We start from the raw sequence: 26,295 nt of genomic DNA, 5'->3' as shown, positions 1-26,295 counted from the left end.
TTCCCCTTAACAAATACGTTAAAATAATATGACTTTAATTCATGAAATTTTTTTAAAGATTAAAATTAACGTGTTTTTTGTTGTTTATTTACTTGCATACGTCATTATAATCCTCCGCCCGGCATTGCATTATCGTTGTAGGCACGATCGTTATAACCAATAATTTGATTAACCACGGGGGGGACCAAACCCCTTTTGCTGTCGTCACGGGTCCGTATTGCGCTTGCGTTATACAGCACTTCCTACATTGTTATCTGAAGCTCGTTCAGATTTCGCGCATGCGCAATAGCAAACTTCACGGACATTCATTCTTGCAATATTTCAGCGATAGGTCAGTACAATGCTAAAGTGGCTCCGTATTCTACAATAACATGTCAATAAATATTAAAGGAATAATCTATCTATTCCTAGTTTTAAAGAATGTTGACAGACAGCTGCATCGAGGTTTGACGCATGCGCAGTGTTTATCAGACGGGAGCGCGCATTGACACAGCGGGTGGGATCGCTGTATACATACAATAGAAAAGAATAAGGAAGTTGAGAGTGGGAGGAGCAGGTATATACAACGAGCATTATTTAGAAATGTATTATAAATATTTATTAGACATTTTATGAAAAAAATAAAGTGGTGGTTTGGTTAATATAATGATTACCTAGCTAATTATACTTTCATTACATAAAAAATTTACATTCACTTTAAGATCAGTGAATAAGGAAGGTGAGGCTGACAGAGGTGTTTTTAAAGGACTGAAGCAGAGAAAGATAAAAATACCAATAGCAATGGAATTACAATAGTCAAAAGGGATATAAGGAGTGAATAAATTACACTTTTGGTTGTTTATTTTCAATAAAATGCAAAGATATTTTGAGGTGAAAATTAGGTATCTGCATTTGTGCACTTTTAGTGCAAACGAATGCACAAGCCGCATTTTCAGAATATTAAATTTGGCTTTGAAAATAGTCGAATACGACTTGCGAATGCCTGTGTACACTATCATTAGCACCCAAAGTGTACTCAGCTTTAGATTAATACCGTTTTTACCTCAGATTACCTTGTATCTAAGCATCTTCTGACAGCCCCCTGATCACATGACCTTTTATTTATTATCTTGACTTGCATTTAGTACTGTGTTGTGCTAAATATTAAATAACTCATTGGGCGTGAACACAATGTTATCTATATGGCCCACATGGACTATCAGTCTCCTGTTGTGAAAAGCAAATAAAAAAGCATGTGATTAAGAGGCTGTCTATAGTGGCTTAGAAACAGACAGAAATTTAGAGGTTTAAATGTTATAAAGTATATTAATATATCATATGTTGGTTGTGCAAAGCTGGGGAATGGGTAGTAAAGGCATTTATCTTTGTAAACGATAACATTTTTTGTGTAGACTGTCCCTTTAAAGTGGGCATTTAATGACTAATTGAGCGTTTCAATTTTAAACATTTTCTTCAGTCTTTTTTTCTTCTTCATGTTATTTAAATCTAAAAACTGCAGTTATTTTTCACTCCCCAAAAAAGGCTGGAATGCATTCCATGAAATGAAGATCCTGACTGTCCTATCTGAAGCAATTTGATTGCTTGGTTAGTATCGGAGTGTAATTATAGCTGTCTCTAATTGCCAACATCAAAGGAGATACAATAAAAATACTCAAGAGGTTTTCAAGGGGTGTGCCCTTTATTAAAAAAAATACAATGCATGCAAACAGAATGATTGTTTTAGGTGTTTTAACGCATAAATTTAAAATGCAGATCAACTGAAATGCAGTCATTAATAGATCATGCGTATATAAAATAATAACTTTAAGGCCCCTTTAAGGGGAGATTTAAATTGCAGTACAAAAAGAAAATTTATGCTTACCTGATAAATTTGTTTCCTCTTGGACATGACGAATCCACGGATCATCTTCATTACTTATGGTATATTCTCCTCCTGGTCCACAGGAGGCGGCAAAGAGCACCAGAGCAAAGCTGTTAAATAGCTCCTCCCTTCCCCACGAACCCAGTCATTCGACCGAAGTTAGTAAGAGAAAGGAAAAACTAAAGGTGCAGAGCAGTGTTCCCTCTGAGGCCAGTTTTGTGTGCAGCCCAGCAGTAAAACAGTTAATTAGGTAACCACACCCTGCAATTAGCAAATACTGCACAATGCAGATTGCAAGCTATGGTTCTCTTATTAACTGGTTCACTGCTGGACCACATACAAAACTGGCCTTAGAGGGAACACTGGTGCAGAGGTGTCTGAAGCTTAGAAAAAAACAACATCCTGTCTGAAAAAACAGGGCGGGCCGTGGACTCGTCATGTCCAAGAGGAAACAAATTTATCAGGTAAGCATAAATTTTCTTTTCCTCTTAAGGACATGACGAGTAAACGGATCATCTTCATTACTTATGGGATACAATACCCAAGCTTAGAGGACACAGATGATACGGGAGGGACAAGACAGGATACCTAAACAGAAGGCACCACTGCTTGAAGAACCTTTCTCCCAAAAGTCGCCTCAGCTGAGGCAAAAGTATCAAATTTAGAAAAAGTGTGCAGAAAGGACCAAGTAGCAGCCTTACAAATCTGTTCAACAGATGCTTCATTCTTGAATGCCCATGAAGAAGCCACAGCCCTAGTAGAATGAGCCGTAATCCTCTCAGGAGGCTGCTTCCCAGCGGTCTCATAAGCAAAGCGAATAATACTCTTCAGCCAAAGAGAAAGCAAAGTAGCCGTAGCCTTCTGACCCTTTCGTTTTCCGGAGAAAACAAAGAAGAAGACTGACGAAAATTCTTCGTCGCCTGCAAATAAAACTTTAAAGCACGAACCACATCAAGATTGTGCAGAAGACGTTCCTTCTGAGAAGAAGGATTAGGACATAAAGAAGGTACCACAATTTCCTGATTAATGTTTCGATCAGAAACGACCTTAGGAAGAAAACCTAAGTTAGTACGCAAAACTACCTTATCAGCATGAAAAATAAGATAAGGAGAAGAGCACTGCAAAGCAGAGAGTTCGGACACTCTGCGAGCAGAGGAAATAGCAACAAACCTTCCAAGATAATAACTTAATAAGTTAATATCTAAGGAATGCATAGGTTCAAACGGAACCCCTTGAAGAACATTGAGAACCAAATTAAGGCTCCATGGAGGAGCAAGAGGTTTAAACACAGGCCTGATCCTAACTAAAGCCTGACAGAAGGACTGAACATCTGGAACATCCGCCAGACGTTTATGCAACAAAAACAGACAAGGTCGTAATTTGACCCTTTAAGGAACTTGCTGACAAACCCTTCTCCAAACCCTCTTGGAGAAAGGCTAAAATTCTCGGAATCCTAACTCTACTCCATGAGTAGCCCTTAGATTCACACCAATAAAGATATTTACGCCATATCTTATAGTAAATTTTTCTAGTTACAGGTTTCCTAGCCTGAACCAAGGTCTCTACAACCGCATCAGAAAAACCTTGTTTTGACAAAATTAAACGTTCAATCTCCAAGCAGTCAGCTTCAGAGAAACTAGATTTGGGTGGAGAAATGGCCCTTGAATGAGAAGATCCTTTCTCAACGGACGTCTCCAGGATGGTAGAGACGACATGTCCACCAGGTCCGCATACCAAGTCCTGCGAGGCCAGGCCGGAGGATCACTGGAGCCTTCTCCTGTTTGATTCGAGCAATGACCCGAGGAAGAAGCGCAAATGGAGGGAATAGGTAAGCCAGCTTGAAAGACCAAGGTACCGCCAGGGCATCTATCAGTTCCAACTGCGGATCCCTGGACCTCGACCCGTACCTCGGAAGCTTGGCATTCTGTCGAGATGCCATGAGATCCAACTCCAGTTGACCCCACTTGAGAATCAAACTCGAGAACACTTCTGTCTGCTCAGAAAGTCTGCCTCCCAGTTGTCCACCCCGGGATGTGGAATGCTGACAGATGACAAGTGGGTCTCCGCCCACTGAATTATCTTGGATACTTCTGACATCGCCAAGGAACTCCTCGTTCCTCCTTGATGATTGATGAAAGCGTCAGTCGTTATGTTGTCCGACTGAAATCTGATGAACCGGGCCGAGGCTAACTGAGGCCAGGCGAGCATTGAAAATTGCTCTCAGTTCCAGAATGTTGATAGGAAGGAGAGACTCTGCACGGGTCCACACTCCCTGAGCCTTCAGAGAACCCCAGACAGCTCCCCATCCTAAAAGACTGGCGTCTGTTGTCACAATCACCCAGGAATGTCTGCGAAAGCAGGTTCCCTGAGAAAGATGATCCAGTGACAACCACCATTGAAGATAGTCCCTTGTCTCCTTCTCCATGACTATTTGAGGAGACAAGTCCGCATAATCTCCATTCCACTGTCTGAGCATGTTCAGCTGCAGAGGTCTGAGATGGAACCGAGCAAATGGGATGATATCTATCGCCGCCACCATCAGTCAGATTACCTCCATACACTGGGCCACTGACTGACTCAGAGTGGATTGGAGTATTCGACAAGTATCTATAATCTTTGACTTCCTGACTTCTGTCAGAAAAGTCTTCATTTGAACAGAATCTATTAGCGTTCCTAAGAAAGTCACCCTTGTCTTTGGACCTAAAGAACTCTTTTCCAAATTCACCTTGCACCCGTGGGACCTCAGGAAGGCTATGACAATGTCGGTATGAGACCTTGCTTGATGACAAGACGGCACCTGGATTAGAATATCGTCTAGGTAGGGTGCCACCGCAATGCCCCGTGGTCTCAGGACCGCCAAAAGAGAACCCAGAAACTTTGTGAAAACACTGGGTGCCATGGCCAACTCGAAAGGAAGAGCCACAAACTGGAAGGTGTTTGTCTAGAAAGGCAAATCTTAGGAACTTGTGATGGTCCCTGTGGACAGGAACATGAAGGTATGCATCCTTCAAATCTACAGTCGTCATGAATTGACCCTCCTGAATCAATGGTAGAATAATTCGAATAGTCTCCATCTTGAAGGATGGAACCTTGAGAAACTTGTTTAGACTCTTGAGGTCTAGAATTGGTCTGAAAGTTCCCTCCTTTTTGGGAACTACAAACAAAATTTGAATAAAAGCCTTGTCCTTGTTCCTGAATAGAAACTGGGAAAATTACTCCCATGGAAAAGAGGTCTTTTACACAACGTAAGAATGCCTCTCTATCTGGTTTGCAGATAACCTTGAAAGGAGAAATCTTCCTCGAGGAGGAAGACCTTTGAACTCCAGTATGTATCCCCGGGCCACAATCTCTATAGCCCCGGGATCCTGAACATCCCTTACCCAAGCCTGAACGAAAAAGGACAGTCTGCCCCCAACCAGATCCGGTACTGGATCGGGGGCAAGCCCTTCATGCTGGCTTGGATTCAGCAGCAGGCTTCTTGGATTGTATCCCTTGTTCCACGACTGGTTGGGTCTCCAAGTAGGCTTAGGCTGGGTAAAGTTTCCGTCCTGTCTGGTGGAGGAAACGAAGGAACTTCCCTTAAAGTTTCGAAAGGAACGAAAATTACTTTGACGTCCCCTTTGCTTGTTTCTCTTATCTTGAGGAAGGAGATGACCCTTACCTCCAGAAATAACGGAAATAATTTCCTTCAGGCCAGGACCAAACAAGGTCTTTCCCTTGTAAGGAATTGCCAGAAGCTTAGATTTGGAGGATACATCCACAAACCAGGGCTTCAACCATAAAGCTCTGCGTGCCAAGATAGAAAACCCCAAACTCTTCGCTGCTAATTTGGTAATTTGCAAGGAGGCATCAGTGATAAAAGCATTAGCTAATTTCAGAGCCTTGATCCTATCCTGGATCTCCTCCAAAGTGGTCTCAGTTCTGAGGGACTCAGAGAGAGCGTCAAACCAGTAAGCAGTTGCACTAGTAACCGTAGCAATGCATGTGGCAAGCTGCAACAGTAACCCTTGATGAACCAATTCTTTTAAGTAATCCTTCCAACTTCTTGTCCATAGGATCTTTAAAAGCACAGCTGTCCTCAACAGGAATAGTCATAAGCTTGGCCAGGGTGGAAACATCTCCTTCCACCTTCAGGACCGACTGCCAAGTCTCCTTTATAGCGTCAGCTACAGAAAACATTTTCTTGAAAACTGGGGATGGAGAAAAAGGAATACCTGATCTTTCCCATTCCTTAGAAACAATCTCCAAAGTTTTCTTAGGTACTGGAAAAACATCTGAATATGATGGAACCTCAAAATATCTATCCATCTTGCACAATTTCTCAGGAGCCACTACTATAGAAGAATCACAATCATCTAAAGTTGCTAATACCTCCCTGAGTAACAGACAGAAGTGTTCCAACTTAAACCTGAAAGAAACCACCTCAGTCTGTCAAAGGTGCTAAACTTTCAGAATCAGAAATTTCACCTTCTGATAGGAAGTCCGAACCCTTTCTCTCAGATCCCTGAGAGGGTGTATACGAAAAGGACACTATAGCCTCAGCAACCTCACCCTGGTTGCTCTTTCTTTTACGCCTGTCTTGTAACCTAGGCAGGGCAGATAATGCATCTGAAATAGAAGAAGACATGACCCTAGCTATGTCATCTAAAGTAATTCCAGCCGAAGCTAGAACAGGAGTACATGTCACTGCTTGAGCAGATCCTGGGACACTTGGGGAGGCAACTGCGGCCTACTCTGGATCTCAGCCTGAAACCCCTTAGAAGTACTCGCCTCAGATAAGGATTGCTCATTAAAAATCTTATCTTTAAAACTCAAGGGCCTCTCAACACAAGAAGGACAAAAAGAAACAGGTGGTTAAACCTGAGAATTCAAGAACATGGAGCAAACACCAGATTGATCAGCTCCTATGTTCATCTCAAACAACAGATTAAAAAATTCAAAAAAACTTTTTTTAATTTTTTTTTAATTTAACAATGCAACTGTCTTTAAGTAACAAAAAAAGGTGCTAGCAAGCAAACAATTGGACTACATTAGTATCTACACTTGACTAATGGGGCCACTCAAAATGGCTTCAATTTAAATAAAAAATAAACAGTCAGTAACGTTAGAGAAAAAATAACGGCCCTGTACCTTTAAGTGTTAAACCGCAAATATATTTTTGCTGTTAAAAACTAAAAATAGTAAAAAAAAAAAATATTCCAGACACTTCTGCACCTCAGCAGCCTGCTGAGGTGCCTACCTGCCACCAACAACCGTTTGACTCCTTTTCACAGAAAAAACTATGTCAGCCGGAGCAGTAGAGAATAACCGGATTCCACTTCACACCTCAGCTTCTGAAAGCCAGCGCTACTACAGTTTGTCTGATGTTTATTCCCCAGATATGCGATCATAGAGCCCATGTGATTTCCTTTACCATAACCTCTAAACAAACAGAATGAGGAAGCGTACGAAAATAGGCCCCGTCCATCGTGGGCGTCAACAAAATTCCTCTGGAATACTCATGATATGTCTCCCAACAAAAGCCCCAGTGCCAGTACAAACTCTCTGAAAATAAAAGACCCTTTTTGAATATACCTAAGGGGTGTCTTGTCCCAGAGCTGCACTGCAGCATATAATAAATGTAAAGTGCCATAATCACTTTTTCTCCTCAGAATGAATAAACGTATAGCACTTACCTCCATGCTGCCCGACAGCAGGACAGTCCATCAGGTGTAAGAGGTCCTTAGCTTCCTCCCATAGCCCTGTGGAAAAACAGATCAGCCCGAGTTACCATGCGCTTAGGCTATCCATAGTGGGGCAGCAATATGTTTAGGAGGCGCAGTGAGAATTATGTCCCACCAGTTCCTAATGCTTTAAAGCCACCAAAAGCCCTTCTGTAGAGACTGATCAGGTCTAGGCTACACCCCAGATAAAAGTAGCACTCTCTGGCTCTACTTGTAAAACAACAAACTCTTGAATCATTTCTAACACCTCACTCTGCCATCTCCTATCACTAACACAGGCAAAGAGAATGACTGGGTTGGTGGGGTAGGGAGGAGCTATTTAACAGCTTTGCTGTGGTGCTCTTTGACGTCTCCTGTTGACCAGGAGGAGAATATCCCATAATTAATGAAGATGATCCGTGGACTCGTCATGTCCTTAAGAGGAAATATATACAAAATGCAGTGGGCATGGTGGGTGGGGGGGCAATAAAGTGAAATATACAGTAATCAAAAGTTAAGTTAGGAATATTAGACAAGGTGCATGGGAAAGCTGGAGCTTAGTTTTAGAACTTGAAAGAACATCAAGAATTAAATGCTAGATAGACACGTAGGAGAACTGTAGATAAATGACGTTATTAAATAATACAATAAGGGAAAATAAGTATATCTATTAAACAAGTCTTGTAAATAATTATTCTTATAAGATTCATAGTAAACCTAGACAGATGTAATGAGTCCTCATTCCAAACAACACTTCTCATTAAATGTTGTTTTTCTTGCTTTAATGGGACATAAAACCCAAAATAAAAATCTCTCATCATTCAGATAGAGCAAGTGATTTCAAACAACTTTCCAATTCACTTCTATCATTTAATTTGTTTTGTTCTCTTTATATTCTGTTTTGAAAGGGATACCTAGGTAGACTCAGGAGCTGCTGATTGGTGACTGCACATATATGCCTCATGTTATTGGTTAACCCAATGTTTTCAACTAGCTAGCAGTAGTGCATTGATGCTTCTTCAAAGGATACCAAGAGAACAAAACAAATTAGATAACGGAAGTAATTTGGAATATTGTTTGAAATTATATTCTCTATCTGAATCATGAAAGAAATATTTTGACTTTCATGTCCCTTTAAATGAATGCTGAATACAGGATATGAAATGATCCATAAATATTGCAGTGGAAATTAAAGTAACATATTAAATGCATTACAGTATTTAAAGAAAATAAAAATAAAATGATGCTTACCTGATAAATTAATTTGTTTCAGAATGGTGACATTCCATGAGACATTACATGTGGTATACATTTCCCTTCACACCAGGAAGGCAAAACACCCCTACATTCTAAAGCTTCACTCCACCACATATTCCCAGCACTCCCTTACAAACTCAGTTACACACTCAGTTAAGGCCAAGTAGAGAATAAAAGCTAGAAAACACAGGAAAGGACAAAAGCATTGCATATTTTAACAAAGGCTGAGCTTGTGGTCATTTCACCATCATTAAATTTAATCATCAGGTAAACATATATATTGTTTCCTTTTTCATATGATAGTGATATTCCATGAAATAATCACATGTGGGATTATATAACCAAGCAGTAAAGTCCATGAGACCCCTCATGATAGTGCAGGACAAATACATAATAGAAGGTAGGTTACTGACCAAGAACCATAGCCCACAGTACTTTCCTGCCAAAAGCTGCCTTAAACAAGGCTTAAATATCAAAATGATAGAATTTAAAAAAAAATCTGCAAGGAGGATCAAGTAGCCGTCTTGCAAATCTCTTCAATGAAAGCATACTATTAAAGGACCACTACTCTAGTTAAATGAGCAGTAACATTTCCCTGCAACAAGATACACCATTCTGATTACAGCTTTAACGTCAAGCTGCTAAAGAAGTACCAGTAGCCCTTGCAAGGTGCAGAAAAATTAACAAAGAAAGCAGACAAAATTGAGTCCCCCCCCCCATAGGATTTAAAAGCATGAACTGCATTTTGAAGAAGTTTCTCCCTAGAAGTAGCACACAAGGAAGGTACAGAGGAAGCTACCTTTGGAAGAAATTAATAGCTCATTCTCAAGTGAGTCTTATCATGATAGAAGACATGGAGGTTTACCGGACAAAGCTGAAAGTTCAGAAACACTTTCCAACAAAACAGCAAAAAGAAAAATAACCTTCCAGCATAACAGCTGAAAAACAACCCATGCAGGAGGTCAAATGGAGAGTCTCGAGGTACCCTTAGCACCAAATTTAAACAGAAGAGAGAAATCTGCCCCTTTAGAGAACTAGTGGACAAACCCCTTTTCCAACACCTTCAGGAGGAATTCAAAACTTTAAAAAAATAAAATATGAGAGAATCTCCAAAGAGAAACTTTAGCTACCCCGTCATATTAAATAGGTCTTCCACACCTTGTGATAGATATGTCTAGTCAAAGGCTTTCTAGCCTGAATCAAGACGACAGTCACCTTATCAGACAACCCTCTGTTAAAATCAGGTGTGCAACTGTGATACCATCAAAGCCAGTGTCCAATACCTCTATCTCTTATGAATGATATAAGGCACCACTGTGACAATGTCTGATTTAAGCATCTTGTCTGAAACAACTCTGCAGAGCATTGAAGATTCCATGTGAGTTCCAGAATATTGCTAGGTAACTTCAGACTAAACTCCCTGCATTCTCAGAGACCCTAAACTGCGAAAAAAGGAAATTTATGCTTACCTGATAAATTTATTTCTTCTACGATATGACGAGTCCACGGATTTCATCCTTACTTGTAGGATTTAACCTCCTGCTAGCAGGAAGTGGCAAAGAGCACCACAGCAGAGCTGAATATATAGCTCCTCCCTTCCCTCCACCTCCAGTCATTCGACCAAAGTTAGGAATAGAAACGAAAAGCCAAAGGTGCAGAGGTGACTGAAGTTTATAAAAAATATAATATAAATATAATCTAAACCTGTCTTAAAAATGAAAGGGTGGGCCGTGGACTCGTCATATCGTAGAAGAAATTTATCAGGTAAGCATAAATTTCCTTTACTTCTACAAGATATGACGAGTCCACGAATTTCATCCTTACTTGTGGTATACAATACCAATGCTACAGGACACGGATGAAAAGGGAGAGACAAGACAGGGACCTAAACCACTGATTGAAGAACCTTTCTCCCAAAACCAGCCTCAGAAGAAGCAAAAGAATCAAATTTGTAAAATTTGGAAGAAGTGTGAAGAGAAGTCTGTTCAACAGAAGCATTGATTTTAAATGCCCATGAGGAAGCCACAGCCCTAATAGAATGAGCCGTAATTCTTTCAGGAGGCTGCTGTCCAGTAGTCTCATACGCCAGATGGATGATACTCTTCAGCCAAAAAGAAAGAGGTAGCCGTAGCTTTCTGACCCCTACGCTTTGCAGAAAAAACAATAATGAAGATAATTGACGGAAATCCTTAGTTGCCTGCAAGTAAAACTTCAGGGCACGGACCACGTCCAAGTTATGCAACATACGCTCCTTCTTAGAAGAAGGGTTAGGACATAATGAAGGAACAACAATTTCCCGATTAATATTCTTATTAGAAACAACCTTAGGAAGGAAACCAGGTTTGGTACGTAAAACCACCTTATCAGAATGGAAGATAAGGCGAATCACATTGTAATGCTGAAAGCTCCGAAACTCTACGAGCAGAAGAAATATCAACCAAAAACAAAACTTTCCAAGATAACTTAATATCTATGAAATGCATGGGTTCAAACGGAACCCCTTGAAGAACATTAAGAATTAAATTCAAACTCCAGGGTGGAGCAATTGGTCTAAACACAGGCTTAAAGGGACAGTCAACATCAGACTTTTTGTTGTTTAAAAAGAAAGATAATCCCCTGTATTACTCATTCCCCAGGTTTGCATAACCAACAATGTGATAGAAATACACTTTTACCTCTGTGATTACCTTGTATCTAAGCCTCTGCAAATTGCCCCCTTATTTCAGTTCTTTTGACAGACATCCATTTAAGCCAATCAGTGCTCACTCCTGGGTAACTTCATGTGCATGAGCTCAATGTTATCTATATGAAACTCGTGAACTAATGCCCTCTAGCAGTCAAAATGCATTCAGATTAGAGGCAGTCTTCAAGGTCTAAGAAATTAGCATATGAACCTCCTAGTTTTAGCTTTCAACTAAGAATACCAAGAGAACAAAGCAAAATTGGTGATAAAAGTAAATTGGAAAGTTGTTTAAAATTACATTCTCTATTTAAATCATGAAAGTTTTTTTTTTGGACTTGACTGTCCCTTTAATTCTGGTTAGAGCCTGACAAAAAGACTGAACGTCTGGAACATCTGCCAAACGTTTGTGTAGCAAAATTGACAAAGCAGAAATTTGTCCCTTTAAGGAACTCGCTAATAACCCTTTCTCCAATCCTTCTTGGAGAAAAGACAGAATCCTGGGGAATCCTAACTCTACTCCATGACTAACCCTTGGATTCACACCAAAAAAGATATTTACGCCATATCTTATGATAGATCTTTCTAGTGACAGGCTTACGTGCCTGAATCAAAGTATCAATGACCAAATCAGAGAACCCCCGCTTAGATAAAATCAAGCGTTCAATCTCCAAGCAGTCAGTTGGGTGATGGAAGGGTCCCTGCATGAGAAGGTCCTGACTCAATGGAAGCTTCCACGGCGGCAGAGAGGACATGTCCACTAGATCGGCATACCAAGTCCTGCGAGGCCACTCAGGCGCGATTAGAATTACTGAAGCCCTCTCCTGTTTGATCCGAGCAATCACCCGGGGAAGGAGAGCGGTGGAAACACATAAGCTAGGTTGAACAACCAAGGCACTGCCAAGGCATCTATCAGTTCGGCCTGAGGATCCCTTGAACTGGATCCGTATCTTGGGAGCTTGGCATTCTGACGAGATGCCATCAGATCCAATTCTGGTCTGCCCCATCTGAGAATCAGGGTGGCAAAGACCTCCGGATGGAGTTCCCACTCCCCGGATGAAACGTCTGTCTGCTTAAAAAGTCTGCTTCCCAGTTGTCCACTCCTGGGATGTAGATTGCTGACTAATAACAAGAGTGAGCCTCCGCCCACCGAATTATCTTGGATACTTCTGTCATCGCTAAGGAACTTCTTGTTCCTCCCTGATTGATGTAAGCCACAGTCGTGATGTTGTCCGACTGAAAACGGATGAATTTGGCCAAAGCCAACTGAAGCAAATCCTGAAGCGCATTGAAAATTGCTCTCAATTCCAGAATATTGATTGGAAGAAGAGACTCTGACCGAGTCCACACACCCTGAGCCTTCAGGGAATTCCAGACTGCACCCCAACCTAGTAAGCTGGCGTCCGTTGTGACTATCACCCATGAGGGTCTGTGGAAGCACGTCCCTTGGGACAGATGATCCGGCGACAACGACCAAAGAAGAGAGTCTCTTGTCTCCTGATCTAGAAGTATCTGAGGAGACAAATTTGCATAATCTCCATTCCACTGCCTGAGCATGCTCAGTTGTAGCGGTCTGAGATGAAAACAAGCAAACGGAATGATGACCATTGCCATCACCCTCAATCCAATTACCTCCATACACTGAGCCACTGATGGCCAAGGATTGGACTGAAGGGCTCGGCATGTATTCAGAATCTTTATCTTTCTGACCTCCGTGAAGAACATTTTCATGGATATGGATCCTATTAGAGTTCCCAGGAAGGGAACCCTGGTCTGTGGAATAAAATAACTCTTTTCTAGATTCACCTTCCACCCGTGAGTCCTCAGAAAGGACAGAACCATGTCTGTATGAGACTTTGTCAGAAGGTAAGACGCCTGGATCAGAATATCGTCTAGATAAGGCGCCACTGCAATACCCCGCGGCCTGAGAACTGCCAGAAGGGACCCTAGAACCTTTGTGAAGATCCTGGGTGCTGTGGCCAACCCGAAGGGAAGAGCCACGAACTGAAAATGTTTGTCCAGGAAGGCAAACCTTAGGAACTGATGATGATCCTTGTGGATAGGAATATGAAGGTATGCATCCTTCAAGTCCACGGTAGTCATATGGTAGATGGTAGAATTGTTCGAATAGTCTCCATCTTGAAGGATGGAACTCTGAGAAACTTGTTTAGACTCTTGAGATCTAAAATGGGTCTGAATGTTCCCTCTTTTTTAGGAACCACGAAAAGATCTGAGTAAAACCCCTGCCCCAGTATTGGAACGGGACGAATTACTCCCATAGTAGAGAGGTCTTTTACACAATGTAAGAACGCCTCTTTTTATCTGGTCTACAGACAATCGTGAAAGAAGAAACCTCCCCCTTGGGAGGGCATTTTTGAATTACAGTTGATACCCTTGGGACACGATTTCCAGTGTCAAGGGGTCCTGAACATCTCTTACCCAAGCCTGGGCAAAGAGAGAAAGTCTGCCCCCTACTAGATCCGGTCCCGGATCGGGGGCCGCCCCTTCATGCTGTCTTGGGAGCAGCAGTGGGCTTCTTGGGTTGTTTACCTTTGTTCCAAGCCTGGTTGGGTCTCCAGACAGCCTTGGTTTGCGCAAAATTCCCTTCCTGTTTAGCGGAAGAAGAGGGGACTCATTTGAAGTTCCGAAAGGAACGAAAATTAATTTGTTTACCCCTTAGTTTAGCTGCTTTATCCTGAGGTAGGAGATGACCCTTACCTCCTGTAATGTCAGAAATGATTTCTTTCAAGTCAGGCCCGAATAGGGTTTTCCCTTTGAGAGGCATAGTCAAAAGCTTTGACTTAGATGACACATCAGCAGACCAAGACTTTAACCATAACGCTCTACACGCTAAAATGGCAAATCCGGCATTCATAGCCGCCAACTTGGCAATCTGAAAGGCGGCGTCCGTAATAACATAATTTATGTAAGAATTTACCTGATAAATTCATTTCTTTCATATTGGCAAGAGTCCATGAGCTAGTGACGTATGGGATATACAATCCTACCAGGAGGGGCAAAGTTTCCCAAACCTCAAAATGCCTATAAATACACCCCCACCACACCCACAATTCAGTCTAACTAATAGCCAAGAAGTGGGGTGATAAGAAAGGAGCAAAAGCATCAAACAAGGAATTGGAATAATTGTGCTTTATACAAAAAAATCATAACCACCATAAAAAGGGTGGGTCTCATGGACTCTTTCTATGAAAGAAATGAATTTATCAGGTAAATTCTTACATAAATTATGTTTTCTTTCATGTAATTGGCAAGAGTCCATGAGCTAGTGACGTCTGGGAAAGCAAATACCCAAGATGTGGAACTCCACGCAAGAGTCACTAGAGAGGGAGGGACAAAAATAAAGACAGCCAATTCCGCTCAAAAATTAATCCACAACCCAAACCAAAAGTTTTAATCTTTATAATAAAAAAAAAAACTGAAATTATAAGCAGAAGAATCAAACTGAAACAGCTGCATGAAGTACTTTTCTACCAAAAACTGCTTCTGAAGAAGAGAAAACATCAAAATGGTAGAATTTAGTAAAAGTATGCAAAGAAGACCAAGTTGCTGCTTTGCAAATCTGATCAACAGAAGCTTCATTCTTAAAAGCCCAGGAAGTGGAAACTGACCTAGTAGAATGAGCCTTAATCCTCTGAGGCGAGGATTTACCCGACTCCAAATAAGCATGATGAATCAAAAGCTTTAACCAAGATGCCAAAGAAATGGCAGAAGCCTTCTGACCTTTCCTAGAACCAAAAAAGATAACAAATAGACTAGAAGTCTTCCTGAAATCTTTAGTAGCTTTAACATATTTCAAAGCTCTTACCACATCCAAAGAATGTAAAGATCTCTCCAGAGAATTCTTAGGATTAGGACACAAAGAAAGGACAACAATTTCTCTACTAATGTTGTTGGAGTTCACAACTTTAGGTAAAACCGCCTTATCCTGATGAAAAATTAGAAAAGGAGACTCACAAGAAAGAGCAGATAATTCAGAAACTCTTCTAGCAGAAGAGATGGCCAAAAGTAATTTAATGTCCAGAGAATGCATAGGCTCAAACGAAGGAGCCTGTAAAGCTTTCAAAGCCAAATTAAGACTCCAAGGAGGAGAGATTGATTTAATGACAGGCTTGATACGAACCAAAGCCTGTACAAAAAAATGAATATCAGGAAGTTTAGAAATTTTTCTGTGGAACAGAACAAGCAGAGATTTGTCCTTTCAAGGAACTTGCAGACAAACCCTTATCCAAACCATCCTGAAGAAACTGTAAAATTCTAGGAATTCTAAAAGAATGCCAAGAGAATTTATGAGAAGAGCACCATGAAATGCAAGTCTTCCAAACACGATAATAAATCTTTCTAGACACAGATTTACGAGCCTGCAACATAGTATTAATCACTGAGTCAGAGAAACCTTTATGACTAAGCACTAAGCGTTCAATCTCCATACCTTCAAATTTAATGATTTGAGATCCTGATGGAAAAACGGACCTTGAGATAGAAGGTCTGGCCTTAACCGAAGTGGCCAAGGATGGCAACTGGACATCCGAATAAGATCCACATACCAAAACCTGTGTGGCCATGCTGGAGTCACCAGCAGTACAAACGAACGCTCCATTATGATTTTGGAAATCACTCTTGGAAGAAGAACTAGAAGCGGAAAAATATAAGCAGGTTGATAATTCCAAGGAAGTGTCAACGCATTCACTGCTTCCGCCTGAGGATCCCTGGACCTGAACAGATACCTGGGAAGTTTCCTGTTTAGATGAGAAGCCATCAGATCTATTTCTGGAAGCCCCCACATCTGAACAATCTGGAAAAAAAACACATCTGGGTGAAAAGACCACTCTCCCGGATGTAAAGTCTGAGGACTGAGATAATCCGCCTCCCAATTGTATATACCTGGGATATGGACCGCAGAAATTAGACAGGAGCTGGATTCCGCCCAAGCAAGTATCCGAGATACTTCTTTCATAGCTTGAGGACAGAGTCCAAACCTGATGATTGACATACGCCACGGTTGTGACATTGCCTGTCTGAAAACAAATAAATGGTTCTCTCTTTAGTACAGGCCAAAACTGAGGAGCTCTGGGAATCGCACGGAGTTCCAAAATATTGATTGGTAATCTCGCCTCTTGCGATTTCCAAACACCCTGCGCTGTCAGAGATCCCCAGACAGCTCCCCGACCTGAAAGACTCGCATCTGTTGTGATCACAGTCCAGGTTGGACGAACAAAAGAGGCCCCTTGAACTAAACGATGGTGATCTAACCACCAATTCAGAGATAGTCGAACATTGGGATTTAAGGATATTAATTGTGATATCTTTGTATAATCCCTGCACCATTGGCTCAGCATACAAAGCTGAAGAGGTCTCATGTACAAACGAGCAAAGGGGATCGCGTCCGATGCTGCAGTCATGAGACCAAAAACCTCCATGCACATAGCTACTGAAGGGAATGATTGAAACTGAAGGTTCCGACAAGCTGCAACCAATTTCAGACGTCTCGTCTGTTAGAGACAAAAGTCATGGATACTGAATCTATTTGGAAACCTAAAAAGGTTACCCTTGTCTGAGGAATCAAGGAACTTTTTGGTAAATTGATCCTCCAACCATGTCTTTGAAGAAACAACACTAGTTGATTCGTGTGAGATTCTGCAGAACGTAAAGACTGAGCAAGTACCAAGATATCGTCCAAATAAGTAAACACCGCAATACCCTGTTCTCTGATTACAGAGAGTAGGGCACCGAGAACCTTTGAAAATATCCTTGGAGCTGTCGCTAAGCCACAAGGAAGAGCAACAAATTTGTAATGCTTGTCTAGAAAAGAGAATCTCAGTAACTGGTAGTGATCTGGATGAATCGGAATATGAAGATATGCATCCTGTAAGTCTATTGTGGACATATAATGCCCTTGCTGAACAAAAGGCAGAATAGTCCTTATAGTCACCATCTTGAATGTTGGTATTCTTAAATAACTATTCAAAATTTTTAGATACAGAACTGGTCTGAAAGAATTCTCCTTTGGGACAATGAACAGATTTGAATAAAACCCCAGACCCCGTTCCTGAAAAAGAACTGGCACAATTACCCCAGAAAACTCCAGGTCTGAAACACACTTCAGGAAAGCCTGAGCTTTTTCTGGATTCACTGGAATGCATGAGAGAAAAACTTCACAGGTGGTCTTACTTTGAAAACTTTTCTTTACCCCTGAGAGACAATGCTCTGAATCCAATGATTTTGGACTGAATTGATCCAAACATCCTTGAAAAATCTTAGTCTGCCCCCTACCAGCTGAGCTGGAATGAGGGCAGCACCTTCATGCGGACTTGGGGACTGATTTAGATCTTTTAAATGGCTTGGATTTATTCCAGACTGAAGAAGGCTTCCAATTGGAAACCGTTCCCTTAGGGGAAGGATCAGGTTTCTGTTCCTTATTTTGTCGAAAGGAACGAAAACGGTTAGCAGCCTTAAATTTACTCTTAGATTTTTTATCCTGAGGAAAAAAAGCTCCCTCCCCCCCAGTGACAGTTGAAATAATAGAGTCCAACTGAGAACCAAATAATTTATTACCTTGGAAAGAGAGAGATAGCAACGTTGATTTAGAAGTCATATCAGCATTCCAAGATTTAAGCCATAAAACTCTTCTAGCTAATATAGCTAAAGACATATCTAACATCAATTCTAATGATATCAAAAATGGCATCAGAAATTAAATTATTAGCATGTTGAATTAACTTAACAATGCTATACACTTTATGATCTGGTACTTGTTGCGCTAAGGTTTCCAACCAAAAACTTGAAGCAGCTGCAACATCAGCCAAAGAAATAGCAGGCCTAAGAAACTGACCTGAACATAAATAAGCCTTCCTTAGATAAGATTCAAGTTTCCTATCTAAAGGTTCTTTAAATAAGTACTATCTGCCGTAGGAATAGTAGTACACTTTGCAAGAGTAGAGATGGCCCCATCAACTTTGGGGATCTTATCCCAAAACTCCAATCTATCAGTCGGCAAAGGATACAGTTTTTTAAACCTTGAAGGAGTAAAAGAAATACCCAGTCTATTCCATTCCCTAGAAATCACATCTGAAATAGCATCAGGAACTGGAAAAACCTCAGGAATAACTACATGAGGTTTAAAAACAGAATTTATGCTTACCTGATAAATTACTTTCTCCAACGGTGTGTCCGGTCCACGGCGTCATCCTTACTTGTGGGATATTCTCTTCCCCAACAGGAAATGGCAAAGAGCCCAGCAAAGCTGGTCACATGATCCCTCCTAGGCTCCGCCTACCCCAGTCATTCGACCGACGTAAAGGAGGAATATGCATAGGAGAAATCATATGATACCGTGGTGACTGTAGTTAGAGAAAATAATTCATCAGACCTGATTAAAAAAACCAGGGCGGGCCGTGGACTGGACACACCGTTGGAGAAAGTAATTTATCAGGTAAGCATAAATTCTGTTTTCTCCAACATAGGTGTGTCCGGTCCACGGCGTCATCCTTACTTGTGGGAACCAATACCAAAGCTTTAGGACACGGATGATGGGAGGGAGCAAATCAGGTCACCTAGATGGAAGGCACCACGGCTTGCAAAACCTTTCTCCCAAAAATAGCCTCAGAAGAAGCAAAAGTATCAAATTTGTAAAATTTGGTAAAAGTGTGCAGTGAAGACCAAGTCGCTGCCTTACATATCTGATCAACAGAAGCCTCGTTCTTGAAGGCCCATGTGGAAGCCACAGCCCTAGTGGAGTGAGCTGTGATTCTTTCAGGAGGCTGCCGTCCGGCAGTCTCTCTCATAAGCCAATCGGATGATGCTTTTAAGCCAAAAAGAGAGAGAGGTAGAAGTTGCTTTTTGACCTCTCCTTTTACCAGAATAAACAACAAACAAAGAAGATGTTTGTCTGAAATCCTTTGTAGCCTCTAAATAGAATTTTAGAGCACGAACTACATCCAAATTGTGTAACAAACGTTCCTTCTTTGAAACTGGATTCGGACACAAAGAAGGCACAACTATCTCCTGGTTAATGTTTTTGTTAGAAACAACTTTCGGAAGAAAACCAGGTTTAGTACGCAAAACCACCTTATCTGCATGGAACACCAGATAAGGAGGAGAACACTGCAGAGCAGATAACTCTGAAACTCTTCTAGCAGAAGAAATTGCAACCAAAAACAAAACTTTCCAAGATAGTAACTTAATATCTACGGAATGTAAGGGTTCAAACGGAACCCCTTGAAGAACTGAAAGAACTAAATTGAGACTCCAAGGAGGAGTCAAAGGTTTGTAAACAGGCTTGATTCTAACCAGAGCCTGAACAAAAGCTTGAACATCTGGCACAGCCGCCAGCTTTTTGTGAAGTAAAACAGATAAAGCAGAAATCTGTCCCTTCAAAGAACTTGCAGATAATCCTTTCTCCAAACCCTCTTGAAGAAAGGATAGAATCTTAGGAATTTTTATCTTGTTCCATGGGAATCCTTTAGATTCACACCAACAGATATATTTTTTCCATATTTTATGGTAAATTTTCCTAGTTACAGGCTTTCTAGCCTGGATAAGAGTATCAATGACAGAATCTGAAAACCCACGCTTTGATAAAATCAAGCGTTCAATCTCCAAGCAGTCAGTTGGAGTGAAGCCAGATTCGGATGTTCGAATGGACCTTGAACAAGAAGGTCCCGTCTCAAAGGTAGCTTCCATGGTGGAGCCGATGACATATTCACCAGGTCTGCATACCAAGTTCTGCGTGGCCACGCAGGAGCTATCAAGATCACCGAAGCCCTCTCCTGATTGATCCTGGCTACCTGGGAATGAGAGGAAACGGTGGGAATACATAAGCTAGGTTGAAGGTCCAAGGCGCTATCAGTGCATCTACTAGAGTCGCCTTGGGATCCCTGGATCTGGACCCGTAGCAAGGAACCTTGAAGTTCTGACGAGACGCCATCAGGTCCATGTCTGGAATGCCCCATAATTGAGTTATGTGGGCAAAGATTTCCGGATGGAGTTCCCACTCCCCCGGATGGAAAGTCTGACGACTCAGAAAATCCGCTTCCCAATTTTCCACTCCTGGGATGTGGATTGCAGACAAGTGGCAGGAGTGATTCTCCGCCCATTGAATTATTTTGGTCACTTCCTCCATCGCCAGGGAACTCCTTGTTCCCCCCTGATGGTTGATATATGCAACAGTCGTCATGCTGTCTGATTGAAACCTTATGAATTTGGCCTTTGCTAGTTGAGGCCAAGCTTTGAGAGCATTGAATATCGCTCTCAGTTCCAGAATGCTTATCGGGAGAAGAGATTCTTCCCGAGACCATAGACCCTGAGCTTTCAGGGGTTCCCAGACCGCGCCCCAGCCCACCAGACTGGCGTCGGTCGTGACAATGACCAACTCTGGTCTGCGGAAGCTCATTCCCTGTGACAGATTGTCCAGGTTCAGCCACCAACGGAGTGAGTCTCTGGATCTTTGATCTACTTGGATCGTCGGAGACAAGTCTGTATAATCCCCATTCCACTGTCTGAGCATGCACAGTTGTAATGGTCTTAGATGAATTCGTGCAAAAGGAACTATGTCCATTGCCGCAACCATCAAACCTATTACTTCCATGCACTGCGCTATGGAAGGAAGAAGAACAGAATGAAGTACTTGACAAGAGCTTAGAAGTTTTGATTTTCTGGCCTCTGTCAGAAAAATCTTCATTTCTAAGGAGTCTATTATTGTTCCCAAGAAGGGAACTCTTGTTGACGGGGACAGAGAACTTTTTTCTATGTTCACTTTCCACCCGTGAGATCTGAGAAAGGCTAGGACAATGTCCGTATGAGCCTTTGCTTTTGACAGAGACGACGCTTGAATCAGTATGTCGTCCAAGTAAGGTACTACTGCAATGCCCCTTGGTCTTAGCACCGCTAGAAGGGACCCTAGTACCTTTGTGAAAATCCTTGGAGCAGTGGCTAATCCGAATGGAAGTGCCACAAACTGGTAATGCTTGTCCAGAAAAGCGAACCTTAGGAACCGATGATGTTCCTTGTGGATAGGAATATGTAGATACGCATCCTTTAAATCCACCGTGGTCATGAATTGACCTTCCTGGATGGTAGGAAGAATTGTTCGAATGGTTTCCATTTTGAACGATGGAACCCTGAGAAATTTGTTTAGAATCTTGAGATCTAAAATTGGTCTGAATGTTCCTTCTTTTTTGGGAACTATGAACAGATTGGAGTAAAACCCCATCCCTCGTTCTCCTAATGGAACAGGATGAATCACTCCCATTCTTAACAGGTCTTCTGCACAATGTAAGAATGCCTGTCTTTTTATTTGGTTTGAAGACAATTGAGACCTGTGGAACCTCCCCCTTGGGAGTAGTTCCTTGAATTCTTTAGAATATTTGGGTGGGGATTATTGGAGTTTTAACAATAACAGATGCTGTTCCCTTTATGTATTACATTCAGTATACCTTAAATTAAAGTATTACATTTATATTAGCTAGGACAGACACCTGATGTGGATTCTAAAGAGACAGAACACACAACTAGTTAAACTAATTGTATAAGGAATACAATAAAGTTTGTAGCATTGAATTCCACAAAAACAATATCAATATTACTCCAAGGAAAATTATTTAGGATGAATACTCTAATTTAAAAAGTTCCATACCATTCATACTTTAAATCTTTATTTATATAAACTAGGAACTCACATTCACACAGTAGCAGAGGATTTTAAAAACACTTAAACCTAGTTTTCAGGTAAGAATTAGAGGTTCAAATAATTATTCACCATTAGTAAACATGGGCCCACTGATATTGCAATATAGAGTAAACTAAGCCCTTACAATCCGAGGGCTGGATTACTTTTAATTTTTAACATCTAATACAGTGGGCACCAGGATTAGGTATCTCTTATTGTTGAACCATAGTATCAAGTTAACAACTTAGGTAAGCAATTAAAAAAAGGCAGACAGGAGAGACACGGCTGCTCCTGCTGGACCCCTGACGCGCGTTTCACAGAACGCTTCCTCAGAGGAAGCGTTCTGTGAAACGCGCGTCAGGGGTCCAGCAGGAGCAGCCGTGTCTCTCCTGTCTGCCTTTTTTTAATTGCTTACCTAAGTTGTTAACTTGATACTATGGTTCAACAATAAGAGATACCTAATCCTGGTGCCCACTGTATTAGATGTTAAAAATTAAAAGTAATCCAGCCCTCGGATTGTAAGGGCTTAGTTTACTCTATATTGCAATATCAGTGGGCCCATGTTTACTAATGGTGAATAATTATTTGAACCTCTAATTCTTACCTGAAAACTAGGTTTAAGTGTTTTTAAAATCCTCTGCTACTGTGTGAATGTGAGTTCCTAGTTTATATAAATAAAGATTTAAAGTATGAATGGTATGGAACTTTTTAAATTAGAGTATTCATCCTAAATAATTTTCCTTGGAGTAATATTGATATTGTTTTTGTGGAATTCAATGCTACAAACTTTATTGTATTCCTTATACAATTAGTTTAACTAGTTGTGAGTTCCTTGAATTCAAGGAGATAACCTTGAGAAACTATTTCTAGCGCCCAAGGATCCTGAACATCTCTTGCCCAAGCCTGAGCAAAGAGAGAGAGTCTGCCCCCCACCAGATCCGGTCCCAGATCGGGGGCCAACACTTCATGCTGTTTTAGTAGCAGTGGCAGGTTTCTTGGCCTGCTTACCCTTGTTCCAGCCTTGCATCGGTCTCCAGGCTGGTTTGGTTTGAGAACTATTACCCTCTTGCTTAGAGGGTGTAGAATATGAGGCTGGTCCGTTTCTGCGAAAGGGACGAAAATTTGGCTTATTTTTAGCCTTAAAAGACCTATCCTGAGGAAGGGCGTGGCCCTTTCCCCCAGTGATGTCTGAAATAATCTCTTTCAAGTCAGGGCCAAACAGCGTTTTACCCTTGAAAGGGATGTTAAGCAATTTGTTCTTGGAGGACACATCCGCTGACCAAGACTTTAGCCAAAGCGCTCTGCGCGCCACAATAGCAAAACCTGAATTTTTCGCCGCTAATCTAGCTAATTGCAAAGTGGCGTCTAAGATAAAAGAGTTAGCCAATTTAAGTGCTTGAACTCTGTCCATAACCTCCTCATACGAAGATTCTTTATTGAGCGACTTTTCTAGTTCTTCGAACCAGAAACACGCTGCTGTAGTGACAGGAACAATGCATGAAATTGGTTGTAGAAGGTAACCTTGCTGAACAAACATCTTTTTAAGCAAACCCTCTAATTTTTTATCCATAGGATCTTTGAAAGCACAACTATCTTCTATAGGGATAGTAGTGCGTTTGTTTAGAGTAGAAACCGCCCCCTCGACCTTGGGGACTGTCTGCCATAAGTCCTTTCTGGGGTCGACCATAGGAAATAATTTCTTAAATATAGGGGGAGGAACAAAAGGTATGCCGGGCCTTTCCCATTCCTTATTTACAATGTCCGCCACCCGCTTGGGTATAGGAAAAGCATCGGGGGGCACCGGGACCTCTAGGAACTTGTCCATCTTACATAATTTCTCTGGAATGACCAAATTGTCACAATCATCCAGAGTAAATAACACCTCCTTAAGCAGAGCGCGGAGATGTTCTAATTTAAATTTAAAAGTAATAACATCAGGTTCAGCTTGTTGAGAAATTTTTCCTGAATCTGAAATTTCTCCCTCAGACAAAACCTCCCTCCTGGCCCCTTCAGATTGGTGTGAGGGTATGTCAGAACCATTATCATCAGCATCCTCATGCTCTTCAGTATCTAAAACAGAGCAATCGCGCTTTCTCTGATAAGTGGGCATTTTGGACAAAATGTTTTTAATAGAATTATCCATTACAGCCGTTAATTGTTGCATAGTAAGAAGGATTGGCGCACTAGATGTACTAGGGACCTCTTGTGTGGGCAAGACTGGTGTAGACACAGAAGGGGATGATGCAGTACCATGCTTACTCCCCTCGCTTGAAGAATTATCTTGGGCAACATCATTATCAGTGGCATCATTGTCCCTACTTTGTTTGGACACTATGTCACATTCATCACATATATTTAAATGGGGAGGAACCTTGGCTTTCAAACATACAGAACATCGTCTATCTGATGGTTCAGACATGTTAACAGGCAAAAACTTGATAACAAAGCACAAAAAACTTTTAAAATAAAACCGTTACTGTCACTTTAAATTTTAAACTGAACACACTTTATTACTGAATATGTGAAAAAGTATGAAGGAATTGTTCAAAATTCACCAAAATTTCACCACAGTGGTGTCTTAAAGCATTAAAAGTATTGCACACCAAATTTCAGAGCTTTAACCCTTAAATTAACGGAACCGGAGCCGTTTTTACATTTAACCCCTATACAGTCCCAGAATGAGGCTCTGTCTATAACTAGAAAGGCCCCCATCTGAAAAAGGTGTCCAACACAGTGCCTGCCGTTTTTCTAAACGTTCCCCAAGATTATAATACCAATAATTAGTTAGAATCTGCATAATATGCCTAGTAAAGCAATTGTTTTAGCCCAGAAAAATGTCTACCAGTTTTTAAGCCCTTTTTGAAGCCCTTTATTCTTTTATGTTTAACTAAGAAAATGGCTTACTGGTCCCCATGAGGGGAAATGACAGCCTTCCAGCATTACATGGTCTTGTTAGAAATATGGCTAGTCATACCTTAAGCAGAAAAGACTGCTAACTGTTTCCCCCAACTGAAGTTACTTCATCTCAACAGTCCTGTGTGGAAACAGCAATTGATTTCAGTTACTGTCTGCTAAAATAATCTTCCTCTTACAAACAGTAATCTTCATCCTTTTCTGTTTCAGAGTAAATAGTACATACCAGCACTATTTTAAAATAACAAACACTTGATAGAAGAATAAAACTACATTTAAACACCAAAAAACTCTTAACCATCTCCGTGGAGATGTTGCCTGTGCAACGGCAAAGAGAATGACTGGGGTGGGCGGAGCCTAGGAGGGATCATGTGACCAGCTTTGCTGGGACTCTTTGCCATTTCCTGTTGGGGAAGAGAATATCCCACAAGTAAGGATGACGCCGTGGACCGGACACACCAATGTTGGAGAAAATGTTTGATTCAAATAGGGCATGTCATTTTAAACAACTTTCCAATTTACTTTTATCACCAATTTTACTTTGTTCTCTTGGTATTCTTAGTTGAAAGCTAAACCTAGGAGGTTCATATGCTAATTTCTTAGACCTTGAAGGCCGTCTCTAAGCTGAATGCATTTTGAGCACTAGAGGGCGTTAGTTCATGTGTTTCATATAGATAACATTGAGATCATGCACATGAATTTAAAGATGAGTGAGCACTGATTGGCTAAAATGCAAGTCTGTCAAAATAACTGAAATAAGGGTGCAGTCTGCAGATGCTTAGATACAAGGTAATTACAGAGGTAAAACATATATTATTATAACTGTGTTGGTTATGCAAAACTGGGAAATGGGTAATAAAGGAATTATCTGTTTTTTTAAAACAACAAGTTCTTAAAATTCACGAACTGTTATACAATGCTCTTGTTTAAAGGTAAACCCAGTAGTTATTGAATTTATTCATTCCTTTTAGCATGACACAACTCATTCTGAATATCCACTTGGTTTCTTTTTGTAGCAGCATAGTTTCGCTGTCCCCTCCCCTAATGCCTGGTTTTACTCTTTCTAGACCCCAGTATTTCAAGGCATCTATGATGTTGAAAAAAATGTCTTGCGACACTTCTAATCTTTTTGCCCTTGTCAAGATCTTTCTTGGCATGCCTGATATTACTTAAATGCTCTGTTATTCTTATTCCCAGA

General features: G+C 41.1%; 1 protein-coding gene across 1 annotated transcript in view; it reads right to left on the bottom strand.

The window, feature by feature from the left end:
* The window catches only part of NSD1 (nuclear receptor binding SET domain protein 1), a 679,701-nt gene that overhangs the window by 320,076 nt on the left and 333,330 nt on the right, over window positions 1-26,295 (bottom strand).

The sequence above is a fragment of the Bombina bombina genome, chromosome 6 (assembly GCF_027579735.1).
Source record: "Bombina bombina isolate aBomBom1 chromosome 6, aBomBom1.pri, whole genome shotgun sequence".
Lineage (NCBI taxonomy): Eukaryota > Metazoa > Chordata > Amphibia > Anura > Bombinatoridae > Bombina > Bombina bombina.
The sequence above is the reverse complement of the archived record's forward strand: the minus strand, read 5'-3'. Positions and strand labels throughout refer to the sequence as shown.